Source organism: Mustela nivalis, assembly GCF_964662115.1.
Source record: "Mustela nivalis genome assembly, chromosome: 4".
Taxonomy (NCBI): Eukaryota; Metazoa; Chordata; class Mammalia; order Carnivora; family Mustelidae; genus Mustela; species Mustela nivalis.
In genome coordinates, this window is record NC_139023.1 from 84304063 (window position 1) to 84332012 (window position 27950).

The 27950-nt window shown below is 34.6% G+C and overlaps 1 pseudogene across 1 annotated transcript; it reads right to left on the reverse strand.

Moving 5' to 3' along the window:
• Positions 1–7794: 7794 nt before the first annotated feature.
• Positions 7795–8716, reverse strand: LOC309863957 (small ribosomal subunit protein eS24-like; annotated as a pseudogene). Its single transcript has 2 exons — positions 8521–8716; positions 7795–7990 (listed from the first exon to the last, which is right to left on the reverse strand). The product of its transcript is annotated as a small ribosomal subunit protein eS24-like (transcript).
• Positions 8717–27950: the final 19234 nt, after the last annotated feature.

Sequence of the window (27950 nt, forward strand, 5' to 3'; positions counted from 1 at the left end):
AACAAAAAACCCAAAAGACAAAACATGAAATTAAATCCTCTTCTTTTGTGGCTGGTGATGGGCAGAGAATTTTCATGTCAGGAAGGCAATTTAGAGCTTCTAGAACCAACTCTTGACTTTCATATCCCAGGCTCCATGTGGCTTTCTGCCAATACCCTAGTGATTTCCGCCAGTAATAACAGAGACATAAATGACACAAGACTAATAATTGGAAAAAAATAGTTATTACTAAATATTAGTAGGGTTAACTCCCCCCAAAATTAACAGAGAATACAACATACAATAAAATTACTAGCTTAAATATAAAGCTTTATAATCTTAAACTTGGTTTCTGCTATATGATACTATTCTGCCCAGCTCTCACAGGATGGAACCACCCTTGTATGGTCAAAGTCTTATGAGACATTTAAAACTTAGCCATTTCCTCAAAACCTAGACAGAAGAGAAAGGTCTCAGGAAGAGAAGAAATACAGTCCATTCACTATGTGTATAAGACCTGAATTGTATGTTTCGATTTTCTGTCATAACATTTGACGTTGGTTGCTTGACTTTAAGAATAATCCTCTTCAAGGTAGAGCTTAACTTATCGTCAGCGGATGGAACCCTGTTCTGTGATGTCAAAAGTATAAATTTGTCAAAGCAATTTATGATTAATGTAATATCCATTCAAGAGAGACATATGAAATAAGGTGGAGGGTAATTTTTTTCATATTCCTAATAAGATTTAATTCTTGAAAAAGCAATATTGAGAAACTTAGGCCAACAAAAGTAATTCTGAAAGCTGGAGCTGGTATTTAAAACTATTTTAAGAAATGGAACTATAATGGATGCCTAGCTGCAATTACCATTTCATAGCACTTTAATTTGATTTCCAGTTGAATGATCCTTTTGAAGGAAAACTCTAATGTCTTCTTGTTTTAATTATGTGTTCTTTGTCTAAGAGAATACCGTTTAACTTATCCTGCTAAACCACTAAAATAATGTCCTAGTCTTCAATTTTGTAATGATGATGGTCATTTTTTTCTTGATATGAGTAGTTTTCTTGTGTTATGTACTTATATCTCAACTTTAATCTTTCAGTTTCTACTCATTTGAAAGTATTCAATATTAATTGGATTGTTTAGTTCCTTTACATTCTGTGTAATAATGTGATAATGCACATCTTTTGCCTTGCAATTTGGTTTTCCTTGGTTCCTTGGTTCTTTATTATTTTAAAGAAATTTATTTATTTTTTATTTATTGGAGAGAGAGAGCATACACAAGCCCACACAAGGGGTGGGTGGCAGAGGAAGAGGGAGAAGAAGCCTCCCTGCAGAGCAAGGAGCCTGATGTGGAGCTGGATCCCATGACCCTGGGATCACGACCTGAGCTGAAGGCAGAAGCTAACCAACAGAGCCACTGAGATGCCCCTCCCTTTTTCTTTATTTCACCCTTTTTGACTTATTTTGAACTCATCAATATTTTCATTCTATTTTTCTCCTCGAATTAACCTTTTAGTAATCTATTCTTATATTATTCTTCAAGTAATGTATCTATACTACAATATATTTTCCTGACCTATTATAATTTCCTGATCTATGTAGATATTCTCACCACTTTCTGAAAAATGCAAGAAACTTAACATGACTTAATTTCATTCATTTTCTCTTGTCCCTTTTGATGTTATTGCCATTTATTTTATTGCTGGGTAAGTTGTAATTGCACAGGACATTGTGCTATTATATTTTTATTGACGAGTAGAATACAGAAGGGTGCATAAGATGCTCTGATCTTAGGTTTTCACCTTGATTTTATACACAGAAACATACACATGTGCATTCACACATATATATTATATATTTTTATATATATATATCATATTATTATTTATGTGACCAAGAATTTTTTTCTTTTTTGTGATTCTTGTTTTTTTTTTTTTTTTCAGTGTTCCGAAATTCATTGTTTATGCATCACACCCAGTGCTCCATGTAATACGTGCCCTTCTTAATACCCACCGCCAGGCTCACCCAAACCCCCACCCGACCCCTCGAAAACCCTCAGTTTGTTTCTCTGAGTCCACAGTCTCTCGTGGTTTGTCTCCCCCTTTGATTTCCCCCAACTCACTTCTCCTCACTTTCTTCCAGTGTCCTCCGTGTTATTCCTTATGCTCCACAAGTACATGAAACCATATGATAATTGACTGTCTCTGCTTGACTTATTTCACTCAGCATAATCTCCTCCAGTCCCATCCATGTTGATACAAAAGTTGGGTATTCATCCTTTCTAATGGAGGCATAATACTCCATTGTGTATATGGACCATATCTTCATCCATTCATCTGTTGAAGGGCATCTTGGCTTTTTCCACAGTTTGGCGACTGTGGCCATTGTTGTTATGAACATTGGGGTACAGATGGCCCTTCTTTTCACTACATCTGTATCTTTGGGGTAAATATATATATATGTATAACATATATGTATGTTATATAAACATATAACATATGTATTTATATAAATAGAGGTGCTATTGTATACATCAGTAGTTCACTCTTTGTAATCAATGTGAAGTGTTTCACTGTATAGATATATCTTGGTTTTTATCCATTCTTTTGTTAATGAGCTTTTAGTTTTTGTCTATTATGAACAATTGATAGCATTTATATACATGTCTTTTTGTGAACGTATTTACTCATTTTTTTTCATTGATATATGCTCAGAACAGAAATTGCTAAATCATAACATGGGTGTGCTTTAGTTTGGGGAGAAAAATGGCAAACTTTTTAGTAGTATATACATTATGCTCACACCAGCAATGGGATAGTTTTATTTCTACATTCTTGCTGTAATGTGGTTTTAGCAGTTCTGATGAGTGTATAACAGTATTTCATTGCATTTTTTTTTCCAGATATTATTTATTTAATCGACAGACAGAGATCACAAGTAGGCAGAGAGGCAGGCAGAGAGAGAGGGAAGCAGAATTCCTGCCGAGCAGATAGCCCAATGCGGGGCTCGATCCCAGGACCCTGAGATCATGACCTGAGACAAAGGCAGAGGCTTAACAAATTGTGCCACCCCTCATTCCATTTTCAATTTGTGTTTCTGTATTAGTTTTCTATTGTTGTTCAAATAAGTTATAATACAATTAGTAGTTTAAAAACTCTCACAAGATTATTATCTTGCAGTTTGGTAGGTTGACATGGTCCTACCAGGCTTAGGTGAAACCGTCAACTCCATTCCTTTCCTGAGAGAATATCCAGAGGACAATCTATTTCTTAGTCTTTTGCAGATTCTAGAAGACACGCAAATTCTGGGCTCATGGCCATCTAGTTTCCCCTTGAAAGTGAGCAACCTTACAACTCTGACCATTCTGCAGTCACTTCTCTTATTCACCCACTCAGCATGGACATTATTAAGTTTTGTGTTTCCTTCCAAGTTTATTTATCTTCAGCCTGAATAACTTCTCTTAATATATCTTCTGCTGTGGATCTTTTCATAGTGAATTGTCTGAGTTATTGTTTGCATAAAAACATATTTGTGTTACCTTAATTTTTGAAGGGTATTTTTGCTAGCTGTAGAATTTGTGTTTACTAATTTATTTTTCTTTCTTTTTAGAATGCTAATGCTAATATTTTCTTAGGCTTTCATGCTGTTTGTTGAAAATCATTTATCACATAGTATTGATTCTTTGAGGTTAATATTTCTCTTTTCTCTATTTTTTTTTAAGATTTTTTTATTTATCCATTTGACAGAATCACAAGGAGGCAGAGAGGGGGAAGCAGGCCCCCCGCCAAGCAGAGAGCCTGATGCGGGGCTCGATGCCAGGACCCTGGGACCATGACCGGAGCGGGAGGCCGAGACTTCAACCCACTGAGCCACCCAGGCGCCCCTCTATTGTTTTTTGTTTTGTTTTGTTTTGTTTTCCCCTGTGCTTTAGCAGTTTAGCTATAATGTACCTAAGGTTGCTTTCTTTCTAATTATTCTGCTTGAGCTTTACAGAACTTCTGGATTCCTGGATTGACAAATACCTTCCACCAATTTTGAAAAAGTCTTGTGTATATTTCTTTAAATATTGCTTCTGTCCCATTTTCTCTCTTTTTTTCATCTGGAACTCCAATTAAATACATGTTAGATCATTTGACTGAGTCCAGCACCATATCTCTTAGGCTTGGATCTTTCTAGCCTTTTCTCCGTTTCAGATGAAATACACTCTTATAACCATTCAATATATTTACTAATTCTATCTTCTATTTTGTTTAGTCTCCTTTGAAGCCCTTGCACTGAGTTCTTAATTTTAGGTTCTGTACTTTTTAGTTCTAGGATGTCCATTCAATTTTATTTTTTTTTATAAATTTTGATTCCTTGTTGAAATCCTCAATATTTCCATTTATTTTGTATATTTTTCCTCTATTTTAAAAACATGTCAGTCGTAATTATTTTAAGATATCTGACTGCTAAATACAGTATCTGGATTACTCCTGGAACTGCTTCTACTTTTTTTCTTTCAATTATCAGTCATTTTCCCCCCAGGTATTCACATTTCCACAAATTTTTATTAATGATACAAGAACTATAAATCTTCAAGTGACATGCAATTTATTTCCTAAAATAGGACTTTTGCTGTCAAATCCTATTTATTCCTTGTATATGAAAAAGACAGGCTACAGATGATAAAATGTTCACTGAGTTAAATGAACAAACTCACAATTACAATGTACAAAATCTATTCCACTGTCAGTGTTAGTCATTTTGCATTTTAAGCCTTCTGAAGAAATGAGAACCAAAGGAACTTCAAACTCTAATCATGAAGAGATTTATAGATATAAAATTGAGACACTTATTTTTCAGATTCTACTAGGCTAATGAAATAGTAGATATTCAGAAATATCTTATGACAAGAGCTGTTACCTATCTAGGAACATCACTAATGGGTTGCCTTGTTAACTGCAAAAATATGCTCAACATTTGTGTATAAGATCATAAATCTAGATCTCTCATATTTCTCAAGTTTTCATCCTTCCCTTTAATAAGGACTACAAGAATGCAATAATCATGTAAATTCACTTTTTTAATAATTTTTAAATAGTTGAATATTTTAAACATTTTTCCTGTTTATAAATATGTTTTCTAAGACAAGTCACTGATCTTCAATGTGTCTTTGTTTTCTTATCTGTGTCATAAAAAAAAATCAAACTACAAAAATTTTCAGTCTTTGGCTTGAAGAATACATTATTTCTAATGTTGTGTTAAAATGGGATATTTGATAGGACTCGGGCTTAAATTTAAAATCACTCACAGCTTACTCTACTCGATAACTTTCAATATTTTTTGATTTTTGATTCAATTTTTGATAATTAGTTGGTCTCCAGAGGTTAGTGGTCTGGAGTCCTAGGAGTAAATCTCATTATTATGATGGTGGATCATATTCCAAGGGAGTGTGGTTTTTCATTGCTCTGAGAATTTCTACATTCCTGAATACACACCTAAAACCAAAACTAAATCCCAGGATGCTTTTAGTTGTTGAATATATTTCAAATGCTGTATTTCTAAATTTTGAGTCAAGGCAACACCCTCTAAATATACTCCTTTTACTTTTTTTTTTCTCCTTTTAATTTTATACTATAATTTCCTGACAACAAATTGTTTGCCACACTCCTGTTTTGTTTCCTCTTAAATAACTTATGCCTTCACTCAACCTTATGGTGATTAACTGTACAATTATTCCTGTAATAAGGCATTATCTGTACTATATTGGAGTGAGCTATAAGGAAAGATCATATATCTCTCCACTCCCCTTGAATTTGGCAACGATTTGGTTCTGCAAACAAATTTGACATTGAAGCTTCTTATTAGCTGGGTCAACTGAGAGTGGTAAATCTCCATGATTGTCATGTGAAGAGAGATAATATGTATTAACTTATACAAATTTACAGTTTTTCCATCTATGTAACAATGTGAATTTCATCTTTGCACCTTTGGCTTTTCATTTGACTACCTGTCCATTGTTCCCTAAGAGAAAGTCTGCTCTTGCCAACTTATCATCTAAGGTTTTGGTGACAGAAAGTAGAAAATGTAAGCAGGAAAAGATAAGATCAAAGAAAGAGTTGGAAAGACTGTAATAGTATTATTTGTTGGAATATTTCCCAGGCCTTCTTTATTGTAGAAAATGGGAATAGAAAACGGAAGAATAAGAGAGAGTAAAGTTTTGTTCTTTCAAAACAAAGAATAGAGAAAGTAAACCATACAAAACCACCACAAAAAAGTCAACAAAAATCCAGAAATTGTTAACTTCATCTATTATAGTAAAAACAAAACAAAACAAAACAAAAAACTGAGACAGAGAGTATCCGAAAGTAAGCAGCGCTAAGTGAAAATTTTGAGGATGTGAGAAAGTTCAGGTGTGTGAGAGTGTGTAGACGGAGAGAAATGGGATTATAAGAGCTTTCGTTTTGGGTTATGAGTTAGATATCTTTTACTATTTTTATATAAATTCACTTCAAGTTTTTTTAAGATTTTATTTGACATTTTATTTGTTTATTTTGCGCATGAGAGCATGAACAGGGGAAGGGACAGAGTGAGAAGAAGAAGCAGACTTCCTGCTGAGCCAGGAACCCAATTCAGGGCTCAATTCCAGGACCCCAGGACCAGGACCTGAGCCGAAGGCAGATCCCCAACTGACGTCCACCCAGTTCCCCCTACACTTCAAGATGTTTCATTAATTATTGTTGGTAACTTGACTGTGTTTTTAATTGTATCACTAAAGTGAGCCTAAACCACACAGCAGTCCTCTAAGACCTGAATACATCATCACTGCTTTTCCTGTTGCCAAATTCAGTGGTTTGTTTCTCTTTCTGTTCTCATATTTCTTAATCTCCTGACAGAATTTGGCAGGATTCACCACCCCCTCTTTCTGGAACACTGTTCTCTATCAGTTCTTAGCACACCATTTTTTTCTAGTTTTTCTCCCAACTCTGGCTGCTCTTCCCCTCTCCCTGATGGTCTCTCAGGATCAGTACTCACTAGGTCTCTTCTCTGCCTCGATACCTCTTCTAATTTGTGGCTTTAGAGACCATCTATAGTTGAATGAATCCCAAATTTGTATCTGTAGTCCAGAATCAGATAATTGTACCCTTGAAAACATCCTCAGGAGACGCCTGGGTGGCTCAGTTGGTTGAGCCGCTGCCTTTAGCTCAGGTCATGATCCCAGGGTTCTGGGATCAAGTCCCTCATTGGGCTCCTTGTCTAGCAGGGAGCCTGCTTCTCTCTCTGCTTCTGCCTGCCACTTTGTCAGCTTGTGCTCTCTCTGACAAATAAATAAATAAAATCTTAAAAAAAAAAAAAAAAAAAAGAAAGAAAGAAAGAAAAAAAAAAAACTTCCTCAGATGTTGGACTAGAGTCTCAAAATTAAAATTCTAAAATAAAATTTCTGCTTTTACTCATAAAGCCTCATCTACTGTATTTTCACCAGTGGCATTATCATTCAGTCAATTCCACAATATACATTCCTGAGAATTATTCTTTTCTTTCTTTTTTTTTTTTTTTTTTAACTTCGATCCCCACATACAATCCATCAATTCTTTCTCCAAAGTATTTCTTACATCTGTACCCTTCTTTCCCTCTTCCCTAGAATGCCCCTGGTCAACTCTTCATGTTTCCACAGCCTTCCTCTATCACTTTTATTCAACTCCATTCCAAACAATTATGGAACAATATATCTTTAATATTCTTAGTTTATTAATCCTGTCATGAAAAATCTGCACAATCACCACAGAGGAACCCACTGCAGCATCTTTACTCCTTCCTTTGTCCAGTCTCTGACTCACTTTTTGCCAGCACCCAAATTGGCTTTTGTAGTCCCCCTGATTTTCTTCATTCCATTCTTGCATTCCTTTCACTGTTTTCTTGATATCTTTTTCTTCTCATATAGGCCATGTCTTGTGAATCTATGTTTGGGTTCCTTTTTCTCTGCATAATCCAAGGAATCATAAATCATGCCAAATCCAGTTGTCTTGCCACTGTTGGGGTCGATTCCACGTTAAAACATGTTAACCCCCTAGGGCCTGCCTGGGCCTACTTAGGCATAGTGACTCCATGATGCCTAGGTAGACATTTTGTTGTTTAATAAATGCCTCAACAGTTATTGATATCAGTTCTAGGTAACTCTTACTAAAACACATACTTAAAACAAAGCCATTTTGTTGTTTAATAAATGCCTCAACAGTTACTAGTATTGGTTCCAGGTAACCGTTACTAAAACACACAGGTAAGAGGCATCCAATTAGCCAAAGCTACATATGCAGATGTCTGCGATTGTGCCCTATAAAAACTAGCCTGTAAGACGAAGGGCATCGCTCTCTTTGGAGGCAGCCCTGGCCGCTCAGTCTGACTTCTAATGCTTGGCATAGAATAAAGCTTTACATAACTTTTACTTTGTCTCAGCCTCGTTCCCTGGCCGGTCAGTCTAAATTCTAATGCTTGGTGTAGAATAAGGCTTTGCATAACTTTGTCTCAGTCTCGTTCCTTTGATAACGGACCCAACAGCCACCACCAAAATGGGTTCTGAATCCAAATACAAATATGACATCTGGTGTGGTCTTGAACATTTTGTCTAGTTTTTCCTGAATTTCTGTCTTAGATATTATTGCCTTTCCAGGGTGAAGGACATCAGTGACCACCTGTTTCTGCTCAAGTAGTCAGTTGGTGATGAAGTTCCTGGTCCAGAGAGTTACTGTGTCATTCATGATGGTGGCTGAACTTCAAGCAGCTGGAAAGGAAAAGAGAACCACTATCTGCCCTGGAATAATATTTTTAAAAAACCACATGCACACAAATTGGGCCATATGATATCCTAGTAAAATTTCCCAATAGCATCTTATTTTCACTTAGAGAAAATCTGAATTTCTTTTTTTTTTTTTTAAAGATTTTATTTGTTTATTCGACAGACAGAAATCACAAGTAGGTAGAGAGGCAGGCGGGGGAGGGGGGAAAGCTCCCTGCGGAGCAGACATCCAGATGTGGGACTCAATCCCAGGAGCCTGGGATCATGACCTGATCTGAAGGCAGAGGCTTTAACCCACTGAACCACCCAGGTGCCCCCCTGAATTTCTAATATTGGCATACAGGACCTTAAATCATCTTGCTGATCTTAACTTGTTCAGTCTTCATGTTATTTTCCCTCTGTCCACAATCCAATTACCTGGACATTGGTTACTTCTTAAAATGTGTTATTTCTCCTGTTGGTGCATTTGAAAATACAGTTTTTGCTCTCATAAAAACTTTTATTTTTAATTCTTGTTGAACAGTTGTCAAAAACTGGACAAAGTGAAATATCACCTTTGACCTTCTGTGATTCTATTTTCTTTCAGGATATCTCTGTCCTTCATAGCATTTGAGCATTTACAACTGATATATTGTTTTATTCCTGATTGAATGGGAAGGTCCAAACGAGAAGGGAGTTTGTTTTACATAGTAAGCAAACTGCTTGGCACAAAGAAGTCATGCAATAAATATTAAATAACCTTTAAAATAAATTTATTTCCTTTGGTCTACATTAAGGGGTATTTGGTGGGTCAACATACAGGTTTTTAAAATAGATTTGGGGAGAGCAAAAGAGAAAATCTTAAATAGGCTCCACACCCAACATGCAACTCGATGGGGGGCTTGATCTCACAACCCTAAGATCATAACCTGAATTGAAATCAAGAGTTGGACACTTAAACAATGGAGCCACTCAGGTGCCCCTCTTTGTTGTTGTTGTTGTTGTTGTGATTTAAATAAGCTCTGTGGAGTCCAATATGGGTCTTGAACTCATGACACTAAAGTCAAGACCTGAGCTGAGATCAAGAATCTGACGCTTAATGGACTGAGTCACCCAGGCAACCCTAAAATACATACTTTTTTAAGAGCATAGTCTTTTGCAGAACTGGTTAATTACTCTGTGACTACTACAACCTCTTAGGTAGTATGAATTCTCTTCCAGCCACTGCATGAAACTCTTTTAGATGCTCTTTGTCATTAACTATAGTATTATATCTATTTCCATTTAATTAAAAACAGAAATTAAAGCTTGGAAAAGTGAAGTTCAACCTTCTGGACTTGATTAGGAAAACAGAGTTGCATAATGCCATAAAATCTCATAATATTTGCCTTTTTCATCCTCGAGACAAGCTGCTATTCAAGCAATTATCCAGGGATCATGATAACTGAATTTTTTCATTTCTTTTGGTGGATTCCCATGGTGTTCAATTGTAGAGCTCATCACTCCCTACCATAGCAGTCCATATCCAAGGATCATGAGGATGTAGAAACAGTCTCTAATCTCCGAATTTTCTACCTTCCATAACTTATATAGGAAGTGAGGTTGATTTGCTTATCATTTAAGTCTCTTTGATCACCTCTGATTTCATAATGGGGAAAATTTTTTAAAAAGGACTAATTCTACCACTTAATCTTGTTTTCAGAAATTTAAGTTAATATTCTTACTTCACAATGATTAATGGGTCTAGCAAGCCTTTCAACATTTTCTGTTCAACACATTTTAATTACATAAGCACATCATTTTCTCATTTTAGAAAATTCTAAATTCTCATTCCATTTTAGAAAGTGGAATTGCCAACTAGCAAGGGTTAGTCTCCTTGTTTGATGTTGCATTTTTCTCTCATCTGATGAACAGAACCTAGGAATTTAATGTGAAATGAGTTTAGTGTTTTCTTAAGCAGTCAGTGGTTAGTGGAGAAGCTCTGGGAGAGAGGGGGTTAACATTTCCATCTTTTCTTGTGCTAAATAGCACCCCACTGAATGGAGCAGCTGCCTACTACAACAGTAGGATGAAGCTCATGGTCTGTAAAGCAAACCCCATGAATTCCTTTAAAATAAAGAGAGTATGTATATAGCCACATCAGTACATTAACTAAATTCAAAATATTAATTATTAAACTGTTCTTAAATTTGAAAAGAACACACCAAACATTTTTTTAATGGAGTTCAGCTAAATTCTTAAGATAGGATTTGAAACAGTTCTTCCTTGATTTCAGTCAATCACTTCATCTTTTCTACAAGTTTTCATTGACAAAATAGGAAGATGTAATATTTCTTTTAAATGAGCCGAATTAGACATCATGAAAGTAATTAAGATACTTTGAGTTTCTTTGTGGCTTTTAAGGATTAGGTTTTATAGTTTTATTCGTATATTGTATAGTAGCTAATCTTCACAGATGAACCATACCTTTCTGGCATTCATTCCCTTGTGTGTTCTTCTCTGCTACCTTAGGTCTGGGCCAACTATGTAACTTTCTCATTTTTAACCAATATAATGTGGGGGAATGATGCTGTGTGATTTCCGAGCCAGGACACAAGAAGCCTTGCCTCTTCTGCCCAAGTTTTTTTAGGACACTCCCTTCAGGATAATTTAGCTAATGATATGTAATAATTCTTACTAGCCTAAAACCATCATGCTGTGAGGAGGGTCACGCTGGATATCTGGATATGTCACTTAGAAAGAGAATGCCTGGCCAGCCATCAACTCTTCCAGCTATCCTAGCTCTGATCCAGACATTTGAGTGAGGGAGAGGACTTGGATGTTTAATGCAGCACAACTTGCAAATAGCTCCATGCCACACCCCCCACCTGCATGTAACATCATGGGAGACGGACCTCTAGTTAGAAGCAGTGAGCTGAGCCCAGTCAACCCTCCAACTGTGAAAGATAATAATAAATTTTTGTGTAAGCTTCTACATGTGAGATGGTTTATTATATAAAGAATGGATAACTGGAACACCTGTTACTAAAACTGAAAGTAATGATAGTTTTTCAAAAACCACTTATTGCAAATAGACCTAAGTAAATAGCAATTAAAAATGTATGCCATCATACCTCTAAACTTACACACATTTTTGGACTCAGGGTAATAAAGTACAGATAGAATGTGCATATGTAGTCCAGAGAGGGAAAAGGACATAAAAATAAATCTTATTTCATAAATAATTCAAAGAAAAATCAACAAATATACTAAAATTTAAGAGGAAAGAAAAGCTATTGGATTTTTTCACTCTGCTTGGCTGCCAGAGAAAAAGACATTTTCTTATGCTTTCCTTTTTCTACTTAGGAGTTTGTGAGAGGCTATTTGATTTACAGCAGGGAGATATAATTAAATAAATGTGCCTGAATATCAAGAATGAACAGATGCCCTTTAGCATTCGCTGTTTCTAAGATTACAAGTAACTATGGTAGCACAATAGTAGATTACACATTCCTCTGTGGAGGCATTGCACACACAGTCTTAAAGGAAAAATTTTCTTCTGTTCAGGAGTGATTTTCTTTTACAAAATAGCAAGTGACAGAAAAGAATTCAAGGTTCATAATATAATGTTACATTTCTCCTGGTGAATAATTCTGCATGAAAATTTAAGCATAAATAACAAATTAAATTTATGTGATGGAATAAATTTTGAGATAAATTTTATTGAATTCAACTTTAAAAGCACTTTAAGAAAAACTTATCTGTTTTTATCCTTAAAACTACTTATCCCAAAACTATATAATTTCTATGTTAGCAATATCACTTTAAGTATAAAATTATTTCAAAGTCTCTGAGTCCATATTGCTAGATTTATATCAGCTGTTAACATATTAATATTGAAAGTGGTGGGTTGGCTTAAAATTGGAGACATATTCCAAATTCTACTGAATATTTCAATATGCAACAAATATTTTCTTAGAATTTTGGCTGACAGGTCGAGAAAATTCTGATTCTGAAATCAAGCATAATTTGTTGATTTCCAACAGTTGTTTCTTTTATTCAATTTGGCTTTCTACTTCTAACACAGAACAGATGATGTGGATATAAAATTTTTTTCAGAAGTCAAAGTTTAAGAAACTTATTTTTAAAAGGTATGTTTAGAATCTTTAACCTTATTATAGTCCCAAAATACACAAAATACACTCCCAAAATGACAAATGATCTTTTTACATAGACACTGTTAGGAATTACATTCAGAATGAGGTTGGCCTTCAAGAAAACAATGCTTTATTGTTACTAATACTCTGAACTAAACATACTTAAAACTCTATATAAAGTAACTGCAAACCAAAAAACAAACAAACAAACAAACAACAAATAACTAACCATGAAAAAAGAGAGTGAGCTCTAGTTGTGAATCCTTGTATTATTACAGTAACTTGTGTACTACTTCAGCTAAGCAAACTCTTTAAACATTTATACAGCCAGTTCTGTTATAAGCAGTAGATATATAAATCAAAGAACTACATTTTCAGATTTGCCCCAGAGTTATCGGAGAAGTAGTAGTTTGTGTTTTGTTTTGTTTTGTAAAAATTGTAGCATACATAATCCGAAGCCATTACTAGTGTCCACAGATATGTTTCAAAGGGTTTAATATTTAGCCATTCATCCTGAAAATACCCTGTTACATACAGACTGACTCAAGTTCACTCCAGTCTGCTATTACTGATGTTTTGTATCCCCACCTATAACTGTAAAATCTATCTTTATGCAACCCATAATTCCAGTCAAAGAAACTCCTACAATAATAATGAGAAAAGATCATATGAGGTGCAGCTATGCCCTAATGAATCTTCTTTAGGCTTCTACATGTTCTTGACTTGGTATTAACAGGAACCATGTATAATATTATGATGTGAACAACAAAAAAGAATCCATCTCTCTTGCTGTAGGGAAGAACACTAAGCCTTGCTGATGTTTGTTTCATGTAGACTATAACCTTCGCAATTTTTGCAGTTCGTACAGAAGAATGTGGTAGGTTGGATAACATTTGTGAAGGTTTGGATAAGATTTATAGCCATAAATTTCTCAAGCTCCATTGGGGTAGATAAAGATCCATTTTAAGACATTGAAATGCATTACAAATGAATACTAACAAGCCATGTCTTTTACTTCTGATATTAGACATTCTTTGAGTCATATGGAGAAGGCTATTATCATGAAGAATACTCTCCCCTTCTAATACTGTCCCCTGAAAAGATGAGTCAAGATAGTTTTGAGATTCCAGAATTACCAAGAATATGTTGCCAATATACAGCTCAAGAAATCAGAATTTCTTACTGCCTTTCAAGTTTTTATGTAGACACACTCACTGCTTAAGACTTTGATGTTGTATATCTGGAAACAGTTATGTTACAAACTTTGGAAAAAACTTACCAAAAACTTAAATTCAGGGATGGTTACAAAAACTGCTTAGAAGTGGCTTGATTCCCATGAAAATATCAAAGAATTTAGCTTATATGTAGTTCAGTTTTCTATATGGTATTGTTTTTATGAGGTAAGCCATTAATGCCTCAACAACTTCTAGCATCTGGTGGATAATCAAAGCCTTCTACAACAACTTAAATTGGAGCAGTGGTGGTAGCAAGCAGCCATTAGATCTTCTTACCATTTTCTTTTACAGTAACAATGATGATACAGGATACTTTGCTCTTCAGGGACATTAAACACACTATTCTCCTAGTCAGTATGAAGAAAAGTTTCATTCTATCCTGAAACAAGCCCAAAATCTTGGAGGAAAATATGGAACAATTTAGGACAAATTAGAAAATTTGCAAATGTACCACAATAAAACCTTTCAATGTTCCAATTTATTTGGACAGAAAAAATAATTTAATTATATTGTGGGTCTTTTGAAGGTGCATTTATGACCAATAAATTTAGTCTTTGTTCTAATTGCAAATTTACAAGTATAATGAGAGAACATTAATTCTATTATAGAGGTATACCATCTGTTTCAACATTATAATTTTTGGAATTATTTAGATAATTAGACTCTTCATGAGAATATACTTTATTGTTCTAAAAACTATGTTAGGTTAAATCCATTCAAACTCCCTGCACTATAGCTAAACAGGACAGTGGATGAGCACACAGGCTCTGGCAAAGGCAACCAAGTCTCAGTTCTACCATTTTCTAGTGGTGTCATCTCAGGAAACTGCTGAATTATCTCTAAGTTTCAGTTTTCTCATTTTTAAAACAGGAATAACAAAATGCTAAATATTTGGCATATAGTGAGAATGCAATAAGTGATATTACTATTGCTATGGACTCAAATCAAAACACTAATAATTTTCATTTTTCTGCATGTGGCTGTCCAATTTTCCATTGGGAGGGAGACAAACCATAAGTGACTCTTAATCTCACAAAACAAACTGAGGGTTGCTGGGGGGAGGGGGTTTGGGAGAAGGGGGTGGTATTATGGACATTGGGGAGGGTATGTGTTTTGGTGAGTGCTGTGAAGTGTGTAAACCTGGTGATTCACAGACCTGTACCCCTGGGGATAAAAATATATGTTTATAAAAAATAAAAAATTATATTAAAAAAAAAACACTAATAATGAGAACACTTATCAACACTCATGTTTTCCTCAACATTAATCATTTAAAATTAATGATATTTTGCTACAGTTATTAAAAGGAAGACTTGTGGAGAGTAGGGCACAAAACAAAGCAAATCTTCTATTATAAAAAAAAAAAATCTTAAAATTTGGATGTCTACTGAAGATATAGACAATCTAACCTCTACCCAAGGGAACAATGTATTATGACCCATAGCATGATACATAGTGCTTTGTTTCCAAACCTTGTGATTCATGTTCAGGTTCTAATAGGACCTATATAAAAAAATCGTTCATCCACTCTAACACTAATGGATGTCCAAATTTTGGTTGGATGTTGGAAGAGAGAAAAGCAAAGAACAGAGGAAAAATAGGAAGGAGGAAGGGAGAGAGGGTGTGGGGGAGTAAAAAAAGTAACCTCAGATTTTGCAGCTGTATTTTCATACTAATAAGTTTTCTGACGGTGGAAGGGAAAAATGTGTACTTGTCCCATTTTCTGTGATGCACTTCAATATTGGGAACGGTGTGAAAATTATTGTAGTATAGAGGAAGAATAACATTGGCTTTGGAATCAGATTAGATCTGAATCCAAATCTCCATTCTCCTACTTACAAACTTATGCAAGTGATCTAGTTTAAGAGAGCCACCAGTGTATTCATTTGTAAAATGAAGATGGTAATTGTACCTATATAAAGGGTAGTTATAGGTATTGAACAATATAATGATTTCAAAGTGCAAAGAATTGTAGTGGGAATAAAAGAATCTAGTAAATATAAAAAATCTAGTCTCTGTTTTTTGTGCGTTTTTAAGAAAGATTTTGTTTATTTGTCAGAGAAAGAAAGAGAGAGCACAGTAGGGGGAGCAGCAGGCAGAGGGAGAACAAGACTCCCTACTGAACAAGGAGACTGATGTAAGACTTGATCCCAGAACCCTGGGATCATGACCAGAGCTGAAGGCAGCCACTCATCCAACTGAGATGCCCAGGTGTTCCTGGTCTGTTTTTAAAAAGGTTTCAGGTAAGGGTACCTGGGAGGCTCAGAGCTGATTTTGTTTCAGGTCATGATCTCAGGGTTGTGAGATCAAGCCTCATGTCCAGTCCCCGCCCCCAACTTCCTGTTGAGCCCCGCTCCTCCCAGTAGAGCCCAGCCTAGAGTCCAGTGTCAGGCTCTACAATGGGCATGGAGACTACTTAAGAGTCTCTCTCTTCCTCTCCCTCTGCCCCACTCCTTTAATAAATAAATAAATAAATAAATAATAAATAATAAATAAGTTACAGACAGTTTGGGGAGAAGACATATGTATACCTAACTGAAGAATAACCTAATAACTCCAAGCAATATAACAGCAACAACAAATGTCTCCCATCCAAGTACTAACCAGGCCTGACCCTGCTTAGCTTCCGAGATCAGACGAGATTGGGCGTGTTCAGGGTGGTATGGCCATAGACAGCAACAACAAATGTCTACATTAGTTCATGCTGCTGATTAAAGTTAACATTAATTATAATGCAATGTATATTCAATTTCTTCTATATGTAATATGTTTCTTGAAACAGTATCTATTTTATATCAAAATCCATATAATGGTGTGACATTGGTATAAGAAAATTTTCCTGAATAAGTGCATACTATTGTGTATAAACTGTATATCTATACTCTGAGAAATACATGGAAAACATCTTTATTATTTTATGTCATGTATATGAAAGTGATCCTTCTCAAGATGTTGAAAGCTTAAAACTCTGAGTCAAAATAAAGTTTTATATAAAACAGGGGTTGAAATCTATTAGTATTCAAAGATTTTTTCCACTCTGGAGTTTGTTATGCTTTCATTTCAAAAGATTATATCATTACTCTTTGTGATCAGTGGGTTTAGAGGCTTATTTCATTTTTGGAAAGCTTTTGCTGAGTGACATTTACAACTGAAAGGGAGAATATATTTGGATGAATAAAAAAGAAAAAAATAATAAAATTAATAAATCGTGGAGCAACTAGTAAAGTACAGTTGTTTCTGTATTGTCCTACTTGCCAAATTAGCCATATTCACGTAGTTTATACAATTCAAAGAGCTCATAAATCAGCCATTTTAATCATTTGTTTTCTTTATAAGTTGTGCAAACTGACTTTACTTATATTTTTTCTTATCAAAAATTTATTTCTCAACATATGTAGTAAATTTTGTACATATAACATAGTATGTATAGTAAATTTGGTTCTTTCTCAAAAGAAATGGTGGGGATGCCTGGGTGGCTCACTTGGTTAGATGTCTGCCTTCCACTCCGGTCATTATCCCAGGGTTCTGGGATTGAGTCCCATGTGGGACTCTGTTCAGCAGGGAATCTGCTTCTCCCTCTCCCTCTCCCTATGCCTGCCACTCCCCCGCTCATGTTCTCTCTTTTTCTGTCAAATAAATAATAAATAAAATTTTAACAAATATGAAATGGGCCTAAATATTAAAATAAACAATTTTCTTTTTAAAACATCACATTTATATTTGATTAAATTATATGAACAAGCAATAATCATCCAACTGGTTATACATATTCTAACCTTAGAGTTACTTCATTCATACAAAAGTGTATCACTAAGTAGCCATCCAAATCTTGGCCTATTGGGAGGATTTTCCTCAGCCACTATATTTTAAGACCAGGGTGCAGTGTAACCGCTGTCCACTTTTGGCTGTACTCACATGCCAAGTTGACTCATCCATAAAACAAGCTCAAGTTTTTTTTTGTTGTTTTGTTTTTCCCCTTCTCCAATGATAGAGTGTGTCATGGGGTTGGGGATTCTTTCCCAGGCAGTTTGTCTCTAGCCTAAATTCTTGGACCACTCCTGGTACCCGCTGGCACAGATTGGGTTCTCCAGAAGTAGATACTAAGAAGAATTTTGATATGCAAGATATGGGAACCCCTGCAAAAGACATGGATTTTGGGTGGGGTGGCTAATTGAGACAGGTAGCCTCTGAAAGGGTTGACAGTTGGACAAGTCAAACAGGTACGGAGCTTCTAGAAAGAAAATCTCTAAGATTACCATATCTATTTTACACTGATGCTGAATATAATCCCTAAGCGTGGTAGGCTATTTCCCTGTAGGACTTGTTCCTATTCATTATTCAGATATTAGCTAAAATTCACTGTTTTAGATAGACTATTCTAGAACAAGTAACTTAAAGTGGATTAACATTCTGTCCCTTTAATCTTAAAGTAACACTCCTTTTTGTTGTTTTTACTCAGTGCAATTTTTATAGATTTGTCTACTTCTTTTCTATCTCAAGTAGACTGGATGTTCTGAGGTTGGTGCTCATGTAAAAACACAGGATCAGATAGGACCAGTTGCATAATTTGTTAGGCCTAGTGTGAAACAAAAATGTGCAGTTCCTTGTTTAAAAATTACTAAGAATATTAAGTCAGTAATAGCACAGCATTAGACCACGTGTGAGGTACTTCTGAACTCAGAGCCTTGTGTGACAGCAGGGGTTGCATCCATGAAGCCAGGCCTGGACCTGGTAGATAGTGGTCACTCACTATGTAGGTTTTAAATAAACCTGTAAGTTATTAAAAGAATCCATGACCCTGAAAGATTTAGAATAACTGCTTTGTAAAAGGCTACTTATTCTCTGTCAGAACACTGTCAATGATTATTTTTCTTATTTTTTTAATGAGTCCATTTTCTGAAAGAAATTTAAGAGACATTTTTCATCTTGAACCTCACAGATAAGGTCAATGCACACTAAAATTATAAGAATTTAAAACCAAATATACTGATTTTTAAAAATCTTTTATACTCAGATTCTAAAAAATGGATTTTTGGCCTGCAATTAGAAAATTGGAAAAAAAATAAAAAAGAAAATTGGAGGCAAAATGGAAAGTATTTGTGTTGATGAATTAAAAGATAAAGACTTTCCATCATTTATAAAGTGCTCAGGATCAAATGTATTTGAAATTTTAATGCTCTTCATTTATCTTTTTTTACTGTTTTGTATCTGACATACAGAGATCACAAGTAGGCAGAGAGGCAGGCAGAGAGAGAGGGGGAAGCAGGCTCCCTGCTCAGCAGAGAGCCCTATGCAGGGCTCCATCCCAGGACCCCAGGACCGCAACCCCAGCAGAAGGCAAAGGCCCAACCCATTGAGCCACCCAGGCGCCCCTGTATCTGACATCTTTAAAGTAATATAACAATTAGGAAATTCACCCACATTACTGTGTATATCATTAATTGATTCTAATTTTATTGCTGCGCCACATTCAATTGTGTAAGTATGCCACAGTTTATCCATTCTCTTGATATATGTTTGGATTGTTTCAAGTTTTGGACTGTTGTGACTAAATCTGCTGTAAATATTCCTTCTTAAGTCTTTTTGTGGAGAGATATTTTCATATCCCTTAAGAAAATACAAAGTAGCTGAATTACTAAGTCATAGGGTAAATATGTAGTGAGTATTATAAGAAACTGCCAATGCATTTCTCAAAGGTTACTCTCCCACTTGGAATATTTCATTTGAGAGATCCAGTTGTTCCACACATTTTTTTTTTCTTTTCAAATTTTTATTTTATTTTATTTTTTAAAAGATTTTATTTATTTTTTTGACAGAAAAAAATCACAAGTAGCCAGAGAGTCAGGCAGAGAGAGAGAAAAGCAGGCTCCCTGCTGAGCGAAGAGCCCAATGCGAGGCTTGATCCAGAACCCTGAGATCATGACCCGAGCCAAAGGCAGAGGCTTAACCCACTGAGCCACCCAGGTGCCCTCTTTCAAATTTTTATTTAAATTCTAGTTCCACACTTTTATGACATTTGGGGTTCAGTGTTTGTAATTTTTTCCATTGTGCTTTTGTATTTCTCTACTCATAGTGTGTATTGAGTCCTTCCACTGACAGAAATTTCATTAAAATTATTTATTAAATTTTATTTGAAAACTCAAGTTGTTAAAGGAGTAAAAGTTTCTGAGGAAAAGTTCAGTTGCAACTTGATATAACTTGTTTGTGAAAAATATATACTTTAAGGGAGGGCAATGTCACTCTACTTCAATCATAAAAAGAGGTAACATGTAAGATAATTGCCTTTTGAAATAATTCTGCATTCAGTGTACTTAATATTCTAACTTGGAAGAGTTTTCAACTTCAATCAAAGGTTTAATAGTCCATGTAAATTAAACTATATTATAATCCTATAATAGGATTATGAAGAAAAATCCACTTTGTTTTAGTTGTTTTACTATGTGCTATAAAACAACGGGGTTTATTTCAAGGAACTTAAGAATGTTTTAACATGTCTTGACTATTCCAGAAAATGAGTTATGAAATTTTTATTTATTTTTTTAAATTTTATTTATTTATTTGACAGAGAGAGAAATCACAAGTAGGTAGAGAGGCAGGCAGAGAGAGAGAGGAGGGAGAAGCAGGCTCCCTGTTGAACAAAGAGCCCAATGTAAGGTTTGATCCCAGGACCCTGAGATCATGACCTGAGCCAAAGGCAGAAGAAGCTTTAACCAGCTGAGCCACCCAGGTGCCCCTGGGTGGGCTTTTAATTAAGATAGCATGCAAATGTGTGTCCTAATTTAAACGAGATTAAAAATGCTTGGGATTGGTTTTTATAATAAAGTAGCTGACAGTTGGGTTAGAACTGAGGAAATTACATTTCTTTACAATTTCAACAAATGTAATTTCATTATTGCAAAGTCAGGGCAGTGCCTTCAAAATTACTAAAATCAACACACACATACTAACACATCTGTATGAACATTTCCATACTAAAATAGTAATACATCTTTAATTTTCAGGAGTTAATCTAGCCAACCATAAAATATTTTATCAAAACTTTTTAAAGCATTATTCTACCAACATGCTTTGTGAAATTTCACAATGAATGAGGAGAAATATCAAAATTAAAGTGCAAAACATTATATACCAAAAAAGAGAGAAAACAATTGATCTTGCTTTGACTAGTTGAAGTAATTTATGTGAAGCTATTTCCACACTGAGTTTTTAACAGAAAGACAGTTTGTCCCCAACTCCCATGACACAAAATGTTGAAAAAATATTTAATGAGAATAGTTTTGAATGGAATAAAATGATCAATGTACGTGGGTACCAAATTATTAGGTTGTTGTGGGTGGCTTTAGGTTTCTCCAGCCCCAAGCTAAGTATAACGACAAATCATATTGGATCATTTCTCCCACAAATGTCAAATGGGAAATTGAATTGTCATGCATAAATACATATCTTAAAATTTTCAGATATTTGCTTAACTAATAGAGTTTGCTGAGTTGTGTAAAGTTCAAAAACAGATTTCTAATCTTAGTGTTTTGGTTTTTCTTATGGTATAAACTGCTTGAATTTAAAATATAGTATTTTTTGTAGCATTAGTGGAAGATGAGAAATGTTTGGGTTTTTTTTTAAAGATTTTATTTACCTATTCCAGAGACAGGGTGGAGGCAGAGGAGGAGCAGGGGAGAAGAGGAGCAGATGGAGAGGGCCAAGCAGTCTTCAAGCTTATTGTGGAGCCCGATGTGGGACTCAATACCAAGAACTTTGAGGTCATGACCCGAGCTGAAACTAAGAGTTGTATATTCAATCCACTGAGCCACCCAGGTGCCCTGGAAGGTGAGAAAAGTTGAAGTAATATGGATTTAAACACTTGAGTAGATAAAAGAAAGCTATACATTTATTATAACTTCTCTACAAGGAGTTGAGTCTATTTGTTCATGCTCTTGAATCTGTTTTGACCAACAAAATATGTTGGAATTGATGTGTTACCAGATCCAATCTTTTAGAGAAGCAATAGCTTTTGCTTCCTCCTCCTTAAAACCCAGCACTTAGTCTGTAAGGAAACTCCAGGAAATCTTTGGAAATGCCAATACTAAGGAAAATTAGCCCTCCCAGAGAAGAGCCAGCATCAAATTTCCTGCTCTTGAGGGGACCATCTTGGGAGTTAATTCTTCAACTGACACCATTTGGAATAGATAAGCTGTTTCTGTCAAATCCCACCTAAATAGCAAAATCATGAACAAATTATTGTTGTTACTTTAAACTCATAAGAATCTGTTTGGCTTGGTTTACACAGCTATTGATAATCAAAACAGAATTTGGAACTTAGTAGTGTGATGGTAAACAAACTAAAAATCAATGGCATTGTCTTTACAACAGACATAGGGGTGAGGGTGGAGGGATGGGGGGCACCTAACAGACCTTAAGGAGACTCTTGAAGGTTTGAAAGAAAATAAAGAAACTATTAATTGGGGCTTTTATGTTGTGTGTTGGTAGAAAGTTTGGCAACACCATAGTCTGATAATATGGAAGATAGAAAAGATTCCTAATGAACTCATGATCAAAGCTATTTCCAGGCAAAATTTTAGAGTGCCAACTAGCTTCTTGTAGCTACATGAAATGGAACTTCTTGTTCTGCACAAAACAGAACTCTTCAGTTTTCAAACAAATTTAGAAAAACTGTAAAGAAATGTGATGTACTAGGTTTGGAAGTAAATTTTTTTTCTCGTTCTCAACCTCTTCAAGAGGTAAAATTTCTCCTCATAAGAAATGGTCTTAGGGCAGACCAAATCCAAGGCACTATCTTGAATTTCTAAGTTAAAAAGTTTAATATTTGTGAATTTTATCTAATTGGGTGAATTTTAATATGATGCACACAAGGACCACAACGTTTGAAAGAAATGTAAGATTTCACTGAAAGATAAGCACTGGTTCAAAATGAAGAAAACTTTGGACTTCTGATTTTGTATGGGAAGGGAGACAGTTTGAAAACCTACTTAGCTGTAATCACATGCCAATTCTCATAGGAAAGAGAATTCAAAGTTATAAGCCAGGTGCCCAGACAGCAGAAACAAGAGAATTCTTCCAGGGAGAATTACTATGCCCTAAGTGAAGAACTGACAGCACATGTCCAGATAGATTTTTAAATCTAATGGATAAATCATGGCAATATGCTTCTCTCTTTTCCTGTAATTGATTTGGCGTGCCTATTTCCCTGACCCATACACATCATCATATGTTGTATGTGCCAAGGCTAGCTAATTTTTCTGTGTAGTTCACAGATCTTTAGATCGAGAGGAACTGCAGCACCCATGGCATGCGATCTCCACCTGAATTTGATTTAGATAATGAGATCCTGGACCTCGGTGCTATAATCTGTGAGGTTTTGAGGATTTGGGGAATTGATATATAGGAGGGGTGGGAATAATTTATGGCGAGAAACCAGACTGCATTGATTAAGGATAGCCTCAAATTCCACTACCAAAAATTCTTCTTGAATCTGAGCTGGGCCTATGACTGTTTTGGTCAACAGAATACAACGAAAGAGCTAAGGTAAATAGCAATTTCTATTTTCTTTTCCAGGACCCAAGCTAAAGTAGCCACATGTAGAAGCTTACTTGGAAGACAACTAAAACCTCAGCAGAACGCCCAGTCAACAACCAGCATGAGCCAACCAGCCATATGAGTGAACCATCTTGGAAATGGGTTCTCTAGCACCTTTCAGACTGACAGGATTGTGATCCCACATGGGACAGAGATAATCTTCACTGAATGCCGAGCAAGTTGCATAATTATAAGTAAACAAATTTCTCATATTAAATCATAACTATATTTTGTTTTTGTGGTGGTAGATAACTGAGATGAACACTTACTGAATATGTTCACTTTTACGTTTTAAAATATGTTATGAAAACACATCTTGAATCTAGAAGTTTGAAAATCTACTTTTTCCTTGCTTTGATATTTCCTTGTTTGTGCACACTGTGTTTTCATGCTGTCTTATTGATGGAAATATGTATGTTTCAAACATGAAGAAAAATACTTCTTTTTCCCTATGTTGATGAAGCAACATTTTATTCAGAAATATTTCTTGAATATTGGGATAAAACATTCTTTAAATTAAATAGTTAAATCTTTTTAAATTTTCTGTTCTTATTCTATATCCTTAAAATTTGATTTGAAGTCTAACCTGTATTTTTTTACTCAGTCTTCTCTCCAATTTCCAAACTAATGATAAGAATATGTCCAACTTGTCAAAACTGAATTAAACTGATAATTTTTTTGAATTTTTAATTTTTTATAAACATATAATGTATTATTAGTCCCAGGGGTACAGGTCTGTGAATCACCAGGCTTACACACTTCACAGCACTCACCATAGATAAACTCATAAATTTTAATGAAAAACAAAACAAAACAAAGATATTTTTTCCTCCTGTTCTTGACCGCAGGTAACTCAGGAAGTTGTCTTTCTGACAAGTCGCTTTTCTTGTACTTCTTTCTCCTTTAGTCACCCATTAGATTACATCTTTCAAATATATACCTTCCATATCCTTCTGTCTGTTACTGTGTAAGTTCATGTCTTCATAACATTTTCTTTAGACTATTATATGAAATATTCAATATGTGTCATGAAATAATTGAGAAACCATGCCTTGAACTATCATAAAGAACTATGGAGACTGGTTTTCTGCCTAATGAAATTGATGTTTATATAATTTTTGATTGGTAAGGTAATTCTGCCAAGAAAGTTAAAATGCTGTTTTCAGCGTTATATCATGAAATGAAAATTGTTCATAGTAAATTGTACATAGTAACATATACTTACACTGAAGCTTAGAGAAATCAAAGTTTACATGTTTACAATAATAAGCATCTTACAGAGCATATTGAAGGAGAATATCTACAGAAACAAACTAATTCTAAAAGACTATTTTATAGACAGGTTACATAAGGAAATTGATAATACAAGATTTTGCTGCCAAACTAATAGATACTACAGAGAATAAACATGGCATAAAGCAGAACTTGATACACAGAATCGAGTACAAACTAGCCTGCTATTCTTGTATCTGTCTTAATTGGATTATATTCAATTCCTTAATAAGGAAAAGATGGAACAGGAAATCAGAAGTTAATATATGCCTTCCAAATGTTTTCTATGCAGGATGCTTGTTAGTAAGTGATAGGTTGAGATATGAATGCATGTATATGTAAGTATATTAAACCCAAGCCCTACACTTAACTGACAAATGACCTTAGATAACATTATTGAAACACTCTAAGACCCAGATTATTTTTTTGTAAAATGCAAATGGCACCTACAACAAAACTTTAGAGAGTTATATGAAATAACCTATGAGCTTTTCAGGTACTTGAAATGTAGTACATATTTAATTAATCAGTAAAATGATGTCTTTAGTTTTTAAGAAAATCAAATATTGTCTATATAAGAATTAATATTGTCTATATATTGTCTATATTTTGTCAAATATTTTTATATAAGAATTAATCAAATATTGTCTATATAAGAATTAAAATAAATATATATATATATATCACCAAGAAAGAAAAGAGGGGAAAGTAACAGTTGTGTTTATTGTGTGTTTATGTGTCCCCAGTACATAAAATATACATTTACCATTTGTATTCAGGTTTGAATTTTTCAGAAAACTTTTTAAAGAAATAACATAATTGACCCTCTTGCCGAAAAGGAAATCACGGCTGACAAATGTTCAGCAAATTGACCACCAAGAGATCTAGCATTGGAACCCCATTCTCCTTAGTTAAATATATGTTCTTACTTTTCTTTTTATTTAACTTTTAGCTTCATATGAACACATAAGCCATGTTAGTTCTTTGAATTTTAAAACCCTTTACAAATTGTAATTATTTTAACTTCTGTACCCATTTGCATGAGAAAATATTGCTTTAGTTTTATTAAACAACATCTGAGAATCTTTGCATTATTAAATAAAGAAATTAAAATAGAAAATTTCCAACCTTTACAGAGTTTGAAAAAAGGTAGTGTTCAGTGATGAAAAACTTGGGTTCTTCTGTGTGACAGAGACACAAACCTTGTATCTTCACCTGTTACCTCTCAAAGTATCCATTTCCTCATGTAAAATGGGTTAAGAGTTGTACCTTTCTCAGAGTGAAATGGGGGCACATCTAGAGTTTCTAGCATAGTGCTTAGTAGACATTTAAAACTCTATAAAAAATTTAAGTTAGTGCAAAGAACATCTCACATATTAACCTGTGTTCTTTTGTGCTCAAATGGAAACTGATTTGAAATAGCTTAAGCAACAACAAAACACTTACAGGGAAATTTAAAAGATAGCAAGATGCCCCACCAAAAAGGAGGAGATATTCTGGCTTTCATACAATAGTGCAAAGAGGAATTAGACAGTCTTCAATAATCTAATCATATCCTTTCTATATCCCTTTGTTAACCACCACAATCTCTCAACAGAACTTTTCCTTTCATAGTTGTTTAATTCTCTTTAATTGCTAGAAATTTCTTTCCTGCTTCTATGTGAACCTGAGCACCCAAAGAGTTCTCACATTTGATACACCAAATAACCAACCCAGTTTCTTTGGATCTTAAGACTCTGTTTCTAAATTTGACCTATGACAAATCTCCATTGTGGATCCAATCAAGCAATGCCAAGAAATCTGGGTTCTCCAATACATGATTGCCCAAGGAAGTGGAAGGAAGGGGATGATATGAAGAGAAAGCAATTCTCAGAGAATTGTGACTGATTTGAGCAAGCACCTGGAAAAGTGACCACTTTATTCCCTTTTCTTTTTTTAATTATTATTGTTTGTTGAGATTAATTGACATATAACATTTTGTAAATTTCAGGTTAAAATGTGTTGATTTGATACATTTATACATTGTTATATGATTACTACCATAGCATTAGCTAACACCTCCACTGAGTTGTATTATCTTTCTTTTAGTGTACTTTCCTGCATTACAATAACTGATTTATTTCCCTGTCTCTTTGTTACATCCTGAAGTTAGGAAAATAAGGAAGCATCTCACATATCTTTCTGTATGTTACTTTTCCTGAGTGTGTCTCATACTGTGTTGTCATTGAATAAATAGTTGTTGAACAATTAAATGAATGAATAGAAATATATACAAATATTTTGAACCCTTTAATTTCAATAAAAGACACCCTGGGATAATAGTATAGAAAAGAAGAAAGTAGGTGAAAGATTTTTTTTTTTAATTTTACACTGCATCAAATTTTAAGCTTCATTTACAAAATGAAAAAAAGAATCTTTTAATGTTGTAAAAAATTCTTATAAAGCCCCAAGAAAAAAACAAGGCGAGACATCAAAAACAGTCTCCACTTGTATGATGCTATAAATTAGCAGGAGACAGTCACACCATTCAAGACATTTTGTAGAAGGGGCTATGTGGAGAAACTTCCTAGAAATTTCTCAATTTCATAACTTTTGGAAGAGTCATTGAAACACCAGCAACTATTGAATGATAGTCAACATTGGGCTCTGAAGAACAGCTCCTCAAATACTAACCTAACTATTTCCTATAACAAAACATCAAGAATGATATATCAGAGAGAAATATTCTCTTTTATTTGCCTGGTTATTGACAAGGTCTCCTAGTAAACCCCTCAAGGTACTGATTTGTTCCAAAACTGTTTGGATTGTTCTCCAAGATTGGAGCATATATATTTAATAATTTATCACATCCCAAAATGAGTGGGTGGAAACATCTTTGATGATAATGTTTAAAATAAAAGGTACATTTAGAGCACTTAAATGAAACTATTTATGAATGAAAACGTGTTATTCATGAAGGAAAATTAATTAAATAATAAATTCA